We start from the raw sequence: 12301 nt of genomic DNA, 5'->3' as shown, positions 1-12301 counted from the left end.
TCAGCATCATCATTTAGCATCTGATATTAATGATGTATGAATATACATATTAATGATGTATGAATCAGCTTGGAAATGCTGGAATGCTTTAGAACTGGCAAACCAACACAAAGCCACATGATGCAGAAAATGCCTTTGACTAAGTACAGTGCTTACCTATGCTAACCCCTCCCCATGCTCCCTCCAAAAAAGCCCAGTCATATATTAGTCATTTAATTTGATTTTTTAAAGCCATGTATGTAAAACCAAAAGCTTGAGTTATTTGCAATGGGGAAACATACAAAGCTTCCCCAATAAATATCTAAAGTGTGGATAGCTCTTTCTCCCTGCTTATTTGATACAAGAAATGTTAGCAATAGAAATAAGATAAAAGAAAAATTAAAGAGACAGGCAGAGGCAGGTCAACCTGTCCTTTGCTGATGACATGACAGTCATCTTAGAAAACAGAGACAATTGGAAGACTCAGGAAAATAGCAGGAACAAAATAAACACCTCTGTCCTCCATCAAGAGTAATGGGCAGAGAGCCCTGGTCTCAAGTCCAGGCATGGGCAGACACTTCCTGGCTCAATGACCCTGCTGAAGTTCCTGAACCTCTTTGGTCTTCCTGACACTCTATTTAGTAAGGCCCCTAGCTGTGTTCATGGCTCCATGCCATTTTTTTTGGTGGGGCAATGAGGGTTAAGTGACTTGCCCAGGGTCACACAGCTAGTAAGTGTCAAGTGTCTGAGGCCGGATTTGAACTCAGGTACTCCTGAATCCAGGGCCAGTGCTTTATCCACTGTGCTACCTAGCCACCCTGCCATTTTTTAAAAAGATGATCAAACTATTGAAATCGAAGTACATACTTAGTGCTGTACCAATCAAACTACCCAGAAGATATTTTAAAGAGCTGGACAAAAATAAGAAGTTTCCTCCATCTTGAGGAATAGCAGGTCAAGAATTTCAGGGGAAATAATAAAAGAAAAGAGGAAAAATGCAAGGAGAAGTGGTATTTCCTAACTTTAAATTATACTACACTGTAGAAATTACCAAAATTCTTTGGTGCCATTTAAAAAATGATGTTGACCAGCAGAAAGGACTAGACAAGGAAGGGTCAGGATGAATGGGGCTTAATGACCAACTAAATGTTCAAAAAGCCAGAGAGTGTAAAGGCTGGGGGAAGCACTACCTGTTTGATGGGAACAGCCAGGAAAATTGGAAAGCAATGTGGCAAAAAATGAAGTTTAAACCATCTTATGCCACAGACCACAATCAACTCAAAAGGAGACCTGAATATTAAGAGTCACATGATGGAAGAAAGAACCACATCAGGCACCTTTCACTGCTATGGTGTCAGAGAGAAGGCATGACCAAACAAGGGTGAGAGGGGATCATGAAAGAGAAAATATCTAAATCCGACTACGTGAAATCAACAGTTTCACTAACAAAATCAATGCAACTAGGACAAAAAGGCTATCTGTTTATTGCAGGAGTGGGAGCTGCGGTATGAATCTGTACATCAAATGCTTCTAATGAGAGTCTGATATCGAAAATACATAGGGAACCTAGGAATACATTAGACATCCCTTAATGGAAAGATGTTTTGTCTTCAAAAGAAACTTTGTGACCTATTAATAACCATATGAAACATTGTTCCAAGTCACTAACAGTAAGAGAAATACAAACAAAAACAACTTTCACATTTTGTGTCCCACCCAGCATGTTGGCAAAGATGACCAAAGATGGAAATAGTTCATGTTAGAGGGGCTGTGGAAAGCCAGGTCCACTAATATACTTGAGGTAGAGCTGTCAATTGGTCCAACCATTCTAGAAAATAGAAAGAATGAACAAGGATTATCTGAAGAGAATATTAATGATGTATGAATCAGCTTGGAAAACAATACAGGACAACATTGGAGTCAAGGAACAACAGTACCAAAGAAACCAAACTTTTAAAGTGGAAATGACCATATTTGGCCTTAAGGAAGAGAAAATGTACCTTCCTTCTCTCTTCTTTGTAGAGAGATGACAAGTAGGTAACACTGTATACCAGGTCAGGCTCAAATGACATGCGGGATGGTTTTATGGTCTGCTATCTTTCCTCTCTTTTAAATTTATTTGTTGACAGGAAAGGGAGAAAGGATACATTTGGAAATGAAGGTGATATAAAGCAAAAGAAATTTAAGCTAACAATAACTTGTAATATCCTTTACATGCATTATTTTGGTCAAGCTTCAAAACTACCCCAAAGATCCTGTATTATTATTAATATTATTATTATATTATTAACATATTTTACAGATGAGGAAACTGAGGCTCAGAGCACTTAACTGATATGCTCCCAATCACACAGTGTGCTGGTTTCATAAGGGGGATTTAAACCCAGCCCTCCCTTGACTCCAAGCCTATCCCTCTATTCTGTCACCCATTCTCTCACCCAACATTATTTGATTGTAAGCTTCTTGAGGGCAGGAACTGTCTTTTGATTCTTTTTGTATGCCCATAACCCTGCACAGTGTGTTGTATGTAGTAGCTGCTTAATAACTATCTATTGATTCGCTGACCCTATGACTAATCTGGAGATGCTCAATACACTCATGGAATTCTTGCTGAATAGAAAGATATATTGGGAGCAGCTAGGTGGCACAGTGGATAAAGTACTGGCCCTGGATTCAGGAGGACCTGAGTTCAAATCTAGCCTCAGACACTTGACACTTACTAGCTGTGTGACCCTGGGTAAGTCACTCAACCTCAATTGTCTCACCAAAACAAACAAACAAATAAATAAATGATTTTTTTTAAAAAAAAAAAAAGACCAGATGAGGGGCAGCTAGGTGGTGCAGTGGATAGAGCACTGGCTTTGGGGTCAGGAGGACCTGAGTTCAAATCCAGCCATTTACTGGCTGTGTGACCCTGGGCAAGTCACTTAACCCCAATTGCCCCCCCACACACACACACACAAGACCAGATGAGATAATGTTTGTAAAAAGCTTTGCAAACGTTAAAGCATTCACAAATACTAGCTATAATTATTATTGTTATTCATTAGTAATTAATTAATAATAATAATAAATATAGTGCTCTTAAAGCTTTTGATCCCAACTCCCCAGAAGCCCTTCTTTCTATAAGGGACATATAGAAGATGAAGAAAAGTTGTTTAAACATAAAGCTCATGAATGAGACACTAAATTTCAGAATATACAAGGTAGAGAGAAAAATAAAGAAGGAGTAGAAATAAATTTACCCTACTTGGAAAAGAATGCCCCCAAGGGAATGAAACTCAAGTTAAAATAAAAGAATCAGGGAGGAGAGAGACAGAGAAAATTGCAAACTTCTTATTAAGTCTTGGAAAAGAAAGAACAAAAAGAGAAATAAAAAGAGGAGAAAGAATAATAATTTAAGGAAACTCCAGAAATATGAGATAAGGCAGAGAAAGAGGAGAAAACTGTCGGAGAAGTCTAGGATCAGGGGGCAGCTGCAGTGAATAAAGCATTGGCCCTGGATTCAGGAGGACCAGAGTTCACATCCTGCCTCAGGAACTTGATACTTACTAGTTATTTGACCCTAGGCAAGTCACTTAATCCTCACTGCCCCACAAAAAAATAAAAAATATTAAAAATAAAAATCTAGGATCAAATAAAATTCTGCAGGGTCAAGGGCAAGGACCAAATGATAACTTAAATAGGAAGGACATCACTACTCCCCCCCACCAAAAAACAAATGGGAAGAAAACCCCAAAGTCTAAGCATTATAACCTTAAATGTGAATGGGTTAAAACTCCCAATAAAAATGAAAAAGAATGGAGTAGTGGAAAAGAAACCTACTGACATTTTGATATATAATAAACTCACATTTAAAAAAGTAAAGAAATCTACATAATAAAAACAATGGACTAGGACAAAATTTAGAATGTCAGATTCCAAAGAATCAAGAGTTACAATCATAATTTTAGATAAGGCAACAATAAAAATCTGTGACAAGAAATTTGGGGGAACTATACTGTGCTCAAAGGAAAGTAAAATAATGTTATTAATTACATGTGTATCAAAAGGCATCACACCCTCATGATGGAAAAGGCTCTCCAAATCCAGAAAAAAAGAACTGTGGAATATGGATGCTGCTTGAACCATACTATTTCTTTTGTTTTTGGTGCTGTTGTTTTTCTATTTTGAGGTTTTTCCTTATTGCTCTGATCCTTCTCTTATGGCATGACTGATGCAGAAATATGTTTAATGTTGTTATGTATATGTGTGTGTATATATATATGTATACATATATATGTATGTATGTATGTGTGTATATATATATATATATATGTATATATATAAGCTTATATCAGATTGCCTGCTGTCTGGGGGAGGGGGGAGGGAGGGGAGAAAAATTTGAAACTGGAAATCTTATGTAAACAAATGCTGAAAGCTATCTCTACATGTAACTGGAAAATAATAAAATACTTTTATTTTTTTAAAAAAGGCATAGCACCCGTATGGAAAACTATAACTGAATTAAAAACAATATAAATATTGTTGTTACCTAAAGGTAATAATATAATTGTAGGAAACTAATGCTAGGCTTTCAAAACCAAATAAATTGAACAGAAAGATAAGCAAAAGGAAAACCCCTGAGTTAAATATAGTGTTGGAAAAGTGTGGTTTGGAAGATATAGCATCTGAATGGGAATATTATGCCTAAGTATATGTACATTTTTTCCTTAACATAAGACTTCATAAAAAACAATCTGACTATATTCTAGGAGACAAAAACATTACATATAAATGTAAAGAGGCAGAAAAAGTATATTATTTGCAGAATATAATTCAATTAAAAAGTGCTTAATATAGAAATCACAAAAAAGACAGAACTAAATGGAAACTAAGTAACAATGCCTTAAACAATGAATATATTTAAAGAACATATCACAAAAACAATTTAAAATGAGGTAAAGGAGAGTAACAATGAGAAAACATACCAGAATTTAGGGATACCGCTAGAGCAGTCCGTGTAGGAAAAATTCCCTCTTTGAAAACCTGTTGGGTCCCCTTCTCTAAATCTAGAAGGTAACAAAATAGAAAAAGATAGGATTAATGAACTGACAATAAAATTAAAACAACTAGAAAAATTAAACCACAAAAAGGACAAAAAGAAATCTTGAAAATTGGATGACATTTTTTAAAGAGAAAATAAAAAGCCAATTAAAATGACAAAACCAAGAACTGTTTTTCCAAAATCAATAAACCATTAGCTTGTTGTTACATCAGGGTAGTGTCATGACTTGAACTGAATTGGTTGTAAGTGAGGGAAGGCCGTGCAAGATTGTCAACCTCACTCTTTTCTCCAGAGACATCTGGGTCCAATTGCAAGATATATATCAGGATGATTGGAGGTGGCCCCGGATGTTTTAAGGCAATTGGGGTTGTGACTTCCCCAGGATCACGCAGCTATTAAGTGTCTGAGGTGAGATTTGAACTCAGGTCCTCTTGACTCCAGGGCCATTGCTCTATCCACTGTGCTACCTAATTGAGAGATCACCAAACTCTTCTTATAGACTAATATCATCCTAACATTCAGACTAGGGAGGGATAAGAGCCAGAGAAATATATACCAGTCTCCCTTATAAATATGGATGCAAAAATTCAAGTAGGATCTTAGCAAAATGACTTCACCAACATATCCAAAAGAGTATTCACTTTGATCAAGGATGGATTTATACTAGGCATACAAGGATGGTTCAACCTTTGGAAAACAATTAGCTTATTTAGTCATGTGATGTTTAAAATCTAAATGTGTGGTTGCCTTAAATTAGAAGCTTTAGCACCAGTCTTTGGGCATTAAGCATTTATTAAAGCATACTAGGTATTAGGGGGGAAAAAAGAACACTTGGAGTTAAGAAAAGTCCTATCTAGCCTAGAGTTCCAGCCTGGTCTGGTTCTTCCTCAAGTCCTCTGCCATGAGCCTGCTTCAACCACGAACTTCTCTCAAAGTGAGTGTGGAAGCTTTTTATAGGTCTGGAGCAGAGGCAGTCCTTACACACTGCTTCAAGCTGATTCGTAGGTGTCATCCAAATCCATTGGTTCACTGGACTTGAAGGTGGTCTCCAGTTGAGTTCAAAGTCCTTAGCTTCTGAGAACAATACCTTCTTAAGGGCTAGCCAGGTGTGGTTACAATCTAATTAACTTGAAGTAGGCTAATCAGCAAAGTCAATCACTTTCACTTAATTCAATCAGTTTAGATTAATCTCCAGGTGAGCCTTTGAGTATATGCCAAATCCCATTATTTTCTCACAGTCATATACACAAGAATATATAGTAAGATCAATAGACACACAAATAACCTATGACCAAATGAAGCACTTTATGTTTAAGTGATTATCTTGAAACAAACAGACATGGAAAAGCCCTTATTTAATATGCTCAAAAGAACGTGCACAAAACAAAGAGTTAGTAATATCTGCAGTAGAGAAACATCGGGTGCCTTTCTAGTAAATATAATGGCACAGTAAGAATGCCTTCTCTCCTCACTACTATTTGAAAGTTCTAGAAATCTGTCTGAAGTAATAAGACAAGAAAAAATATATAAAGAATGGGAAAAACACAGAATTATCTGTATACAAGGGTGGAATGATGCTTTACTTAGACAACCCTAGAGAATTAGCTTTTAAAGAATTAAACCAAAAACAACCAGAGCAAAAAAAAAAATGATGAGTAGCTTCTGTAAAGTAGCAGGATGCAAAACAAATCCACAAAAAATCATCGATATCTATAGAGAACTTCCAAAAATTAGAGAAAAGTGAGAGAAATGAGAAATTCCATTCAAAATAACTACAAAATACTTTCGAGTATTTAACCTGCCAAGACATGCTAGGACTAAAACACAACTATAAAATACTTTTGTTGGGAATTAAGGGGGCAAATTGGAAATATAGTCATTGTTCATGGTTGAACTGTTCCAATATGATAAAAAAAATGACCATACTACACAAAATCATTTATAGATTTGGCACTGTGTCAATCCAATTGTTGAAGGGGTTACTTTATAAAACTAGAGCAAACAATAATGAAACTCATTCAGAGGACCAAAAGAATTGTGATTCAAAAGGAAAATATGAAGAAGAAAAAAACAAAGCAAAGGGGGCATGGAATCACTCGATCGCAAACAAGACCATTCATAAATACTTCCTCGGTACCAGTTTAAAAATAGGAAAGTAGGTCATTGGAATAGAGCAGATAAGCAAGAACTGCAAACACAGGAGGCCAGTATTTGATAAGCTAAGAGTACAGATTAGTGGGAGAAGGCTTCTACTCTGAAAGAAGAGCTGGCAAAACTGGGAAGGACTTTGGCAGAAGAGAGGGTGGTACCACATTTTTTCTTCCAGACGTCACAATGAGCTCAAAGTGGAAATGCAGAGGCAGCAACCCGTGGGGATGGGCCTGCTCCATTTGGAGTTGAGAAGCCCTGAGCTCAGACCCTCCATAAGCCATGTGACCCTGGGCAAATGCCTCACTTTTGTGCCTCAGTTTCCTTAAAGGGAACAGAGGAGATAAAGCACAATTCTAATGAAATGAAATCAAAAGTCTTTTGAGTGAACAAAATCAACATAGCTGGAGTGAGAGGAGAAACTGCTGAGTGGGCAAAATTTCTGCATGAAAGATTTCTGATAAAAATCTGGTCCCTAAGACATAGAGAGAATAAACCATTTCCTAACAAACAAGTGGTCCAAAATGCATACAGTTTGGTTTTTTTTATCTAATCTTTACAGCTTTCTCAGAGGCATAGAGGGGAGAAAGAAGCCTTCTCAAAGCCAGAAGGTCTTGGTTTCAAGTCTCTATATTCTGGCTATTTCTCTAAGAAATGGGTAGAGAAGGGACTCACCTATATTAGTAAAAGGTATTTCCTCTCCCAGGAGTTCCCTATACCAAAGAAATGCTAGCCAGGTCTAGTTCTTAGCTCTATTCCTTATGTCTTTGCATTACCTTATTTCCAAACATATTCTTTGCCATCAAAGAATCAAAGAAAAGAAAAGCTGTTTAACAAAACCAACCAGTACATTGATCCTCTCTTATAGTATATGTGATATTCCAAACCCATAGTCCCCCACCTCTGCAAATGGAGGAGGACAAACCCCCTATGAGCCCCCAAGGCATATCCCTGTTTCAGCAATATTTACATGGCAGGCAACTCTGCCTGGGACCCTTATTAGAGACTAGAGAAATGAGTGCTGGCATGCAGAATGCCATCTGTGCAGGCACTGCCCTAGCCTCTCTTCCTCCTCTCAAACAGGCCATCAGATCCTCGCTATCTATGACTCCAGGGAACCAGGTATCCATAGGTCAGGCAACTGATTGAAACCTACATGTCTTAGAAGAGCACACTCTCATCTTCCCTGAAGAGCATGAGAAAGGTCAGAACATGGGATGAACAAATGATGGCATATTGACAGAATGAGACAATTATTGTAACAATAAAGTAACAATAAATGGGAAAAGAGGGAAACATGTAAGCATTAATGTAGCATGAAGGAAACAGAACCAAAAGAACAATGTGAAACTTTTCTCTTCTGGGGAGAGAGGTGGGGTTCCAGGGGAACAAAGTGGTGCATACATATGATGTCAGATAGTTACTTCTGCTGAGCTTTTTCTTTGGGACAAGGGAGGATTCAATGTGTGGGTAGGGGGGTTATATGTAGTATCAAAGCAAATATATTTATTAATCAATACTCATGCCAGGAAATCATCTATCTAGATCAAAAGGAAATAGATCTTGCCCTCAAGAAGCTTACATTGTATTTGCTATTGATTCTTTATGACCCCATTTGGGGTTTTCTTGACAAAGATCCTGGACTAGTTTCCAATTTCCTTCTCCAGCTCATTTTAAAAATGAGAAACTGAGGTAAACAGGGTGAAGTGACTGGCCTGGGGTCACCCACCTAGTCAGTGTCTAAGGCTGGATTTGCACTCAGGTCTTCCTGGTTCCAGGCCCAATGCTTTATCCATGACACCACCTCGCTTCCTTCTATTATATAGGGGAAGGGGAAAAAGTACAGGGCTTTTTTTCTATCCATGTTAAGGATGCTGGACTTAGGGTCAGGAGAAGCCTGAGTTCAAATTCCAACCCAACAAGTACTAGCTTTGTGATCCCAGAGAAGTCATTCATTCCTCTAAACCCCAGTGTGCTCTTGTGTATGGAATCCAATAACCCCAAGGTCTCTCTGTGGGCGACCTCTCTAGTCCAGATCATTGTTTGTCCAGATCTTCCCCTAAGCTATACAAGATGCTCAAGGTCCTGTCCCATTCTGTTGTCTCCAATGAAACAAGCCAACTATCTCTGACTGTCCTTTGTTGTCATAACGTAGGACTGCCTTCATTTGTGCCCAGGCCCCCTCCCTCAGATCAAGCTTTCCCTGCACAGTCCCTCCAAGGGTCCTACAACTGGAAGGGAGCCTGGAGTCTTCCAAGTCCAGCCCCTCCCTTTGATGCAGGGGAGATAGAAGGTCCTCCAGAGGTGATAATGTGCATTTTGTTAGTACTATAAAGCAACTGAGCAACAGTAGAAGCATTCGCATTCAAATGGAATGCAAGGCAAGGAGCCCCAAGTTCACCTCTAATAATAGACAGCATTGGAAAAATAGACTAGAAAATGATGTCAGAGTGATAATCTCTGGGGAGAAAGCAGCCAAAATATCATTATTGGAAGATGCTATGAAAACAGATCTAGAAAATCCCAACTGACTCAACCAAAACTTTAATGGATGAGTTGAACAAGGATACAAAATTAACTCCCCCAAATTATTTGCATTTTCAAAGCAGTGACAGTGGGCAATCCAGGTTACAAAGGTAATTACACCCTTTACCCATTTCCATTGCTGGGAAGCCACCTCAAGAGCTACTCAAAGGGGAAAAAAGTGATATGCTTGAAGATTTTTATAGCAGCATTATTTATAACTGCAAAAAACGGAAAGCAACCAGAGCCCAACTGCAGGAGATGGTTAAATAATTGTAGAATCTTAATAGAATGAAATACCACATGGCAATTAAGAGCAACTGGCAATTATCTGGAATACAAAGTTGGAGAAGAACTTTCTGAAACTGTGCAAAGTAAAGAGGAAAAAGAAAGAAGCAGGATAGAGGACAAGATTATTAAGTCAAAAGGAAGGGAAAGATGAAAAGTCACCAAAAGACAAAGAAATCTGAAGGACTAAGGAGGAACAGCATTTGGGGCACTGGAATTCACTTTGCTCAACTTCAATAGTTGCTACATGAGTAGCACACATGCTCTCTCTCTCACACACACACACATGCATTCATAAACAATCTTCCTATAGCTATATCTGAATAGAAAGCATCTCAGAAAGCATTAGTAGCGGGGCAGCTAGGTGGCGCTGCATTGGATAGAGCACAGGCCCTGGAGTCAGGAGGACCTGAGTTCAAATCCGGCCTCCGACACTTGACACTTACTAGCTGTATGACCCTGGGCAAGTCACTTAACCCCAATTGCCTCACCCCCCAAAAAAAAACAACAAAAAAGAGAGAGAGAGAAGAAGAAAGAAAGAAAGCATCAGTAGCTCCCTTTAGCTTCTAAGATAAAATACCAGCCCCTCTGCCTGGCATTGAAGGCCCTCCACGGCATGGCTTCAAGCTGCTTCTCCTGCCTCCTCTGTCATCATTCCCTTTGTAAGAAGTGACTTCAGAGCCAGCAAAATCCAGGTGTCCTTCAGACACATCCTGGCTGTGTGGCCCTAGCCAAGACCTTGACCTCTCAGTGTTCTGAACAAGGCCCTTAGTTGCAGAGAAAGTGCTCACCTGCACGAAGGCCCCTTGAACTTGATGCCCCATTTCTGGACTCAGAAAATAATCTGTCACACAGACCCTCATTCCTTCTTCCTGGAAGGTTTCCCTTATTTATAGGGGCTCTAAGCATTCTTTATTGTCTTTGAGGTTCAGCTCGAGTGAGTCCTTTCTCTCCCTCCCTCCCTTTTTTCTTCTTTCTCTCCCTGTCTGTCTCTTCTTCCTCTTTCCCCACCCCTCCTGTCTTCTCTCTCCCTCTTTCCCCCATCTTGTCCTCTCTTCTTCCACTCCATCTCTTCTTCTCTCCTTCTTTCCCCTCCTCATCTTTCTACTCTCTCCCCATCTCTGTTCTCCCTCTCCCCCTTCATCTCTTCCTCTTTTCCTCCTTTCCCCTCCCCACCTCTCTCTCTCACCTCTATCTTCTCTCTCTCCTCTCCCTCTCCCCCTCCATCTCTTCTTTCTTTCTTCCTCTTTCCTTTCCCCACCTCTGTCTCTTCTCTTTGTTTCAGTCTCTCCCCAAGACACTTTATACAAGCTAGGATTCACCCATAAACTTTGCTGAAGTGGGGCTGAATAGTACAACTCACTAAGCAGACAATAGTGACTGGGATTCTTTGCAGATCTAGCCTTCTGTGTCCTTTGCCATGGCTGACCTGCTGGCAGCCCCTGAAGTGACTGGGAAAGAGCAGGTGGAGAGCGGCTTGGGTCCCCAGCTGGACACAGCCCCACTCACCAGGAAAGTGGTAGGGGTGAAGGACCCCAAGATCCAGAGCTAGAAGGGACCTCAGAGGCCAAGTCCAACCCCTCATTTGAGAGATGAGGGATGTGAGGCCCAGGGCAGGGATCAATCAAGGTCACAGAGGGACTGTGTGGACCAGCTGCGATTCTGACCCAAGTCTTGCACCTCCAAATCCAGGGGGTTTTCCCTGACACTAGCTATGTTCCTTCTCCTCTCCCAGTGGTTGGGGACTCAATTACCAGCTGGTCTGGGACCTGTCTTTCCCAAAATGTGTTTTTGCAGCTTGGGACGCTCTGTCCCTGCAGAAGACAAGTATGCCACTGAGGGCTACATTGCAGGAGCCTGTGGCCTGGGAGATATTTGTAGAAGGAACAAAATGGAAAATTCCTCCTGGGAGGGCAGCCTGAGCTTCTGGTCAGTTAAAAAAACACAAAAGTATCTGTGGGGAAATTCCCTTTCTCCTCCAGAGTCCAGTTTGCTTTTGCCTGCCTCTGACCCCTACCCAGGGTAGAAAGGTAACTCCTGGGCTGTATCCTTGGCCCTGGGGGCTGGCAGGACCCACGCATGTACCGGGATCCATGCCTAGCTGCCCTTCTCAAAGGAAGAGAAGCTGGCTGTGTGACTGGCCCAGGGTTCCTTCTTGTGAAGCACAGGAGGGGCTGTGCTAAGAAAACCTTCCCTTCTCTAAAGCAGGAGAAGAAAGTAGAAACAGTAGTTAGTGGACAGAGTGCCCAACAGAGGCAGGAGGACCTGGCAAATCACTTCCCCTCTTTGGGCCTCAGTTTCCCCTTCTGTAAAATA

The 12301-nt window shown here is 40.1% G+C and overlaps 1 protein-coding gene across 3 annotated transcripts in view; it reads right to left on the bottom strand.

The window, feature by feature from the left end:
- CHDH (choline dehydrogenase) overlaps positions 1 to 12301 on the bottom strand; it is a 39359-nt gene that overhangs the window by 21715 nt on the left and 5343 nt on the right. For all 3 annotated transcript variants that reach the window (XM_043979676.1, XM_043979677.1, XM_043979675.1), the window contains exon 2: positions 4950 to 5030. The gene's annotated coding sequence lies outside the window, so the exon portion shown is untranslated. The remainder of the gene's footprint in view (positions 1 to 4949; positions 5031 to 12301) is intronic.

This window comes from Dromiciops gliroides, chromosome 1, assembly GCF_019393635.1.
Source record: "Dromiciops gliroides isolate mDroGli1 chromosome 1, mDroGli1.pri, whole genome shotgun sequence".
Classification (NCBI taxonomy): Eukaryota; Metazoa; Chordata; class Mammalia; order Microbiotheria; family Microbiotheriidae; genus Dromiciops; species Dromiciops gliroides.
This window is presented reverse-complemented; position numbering and strand designations above follow the sequence as displayed.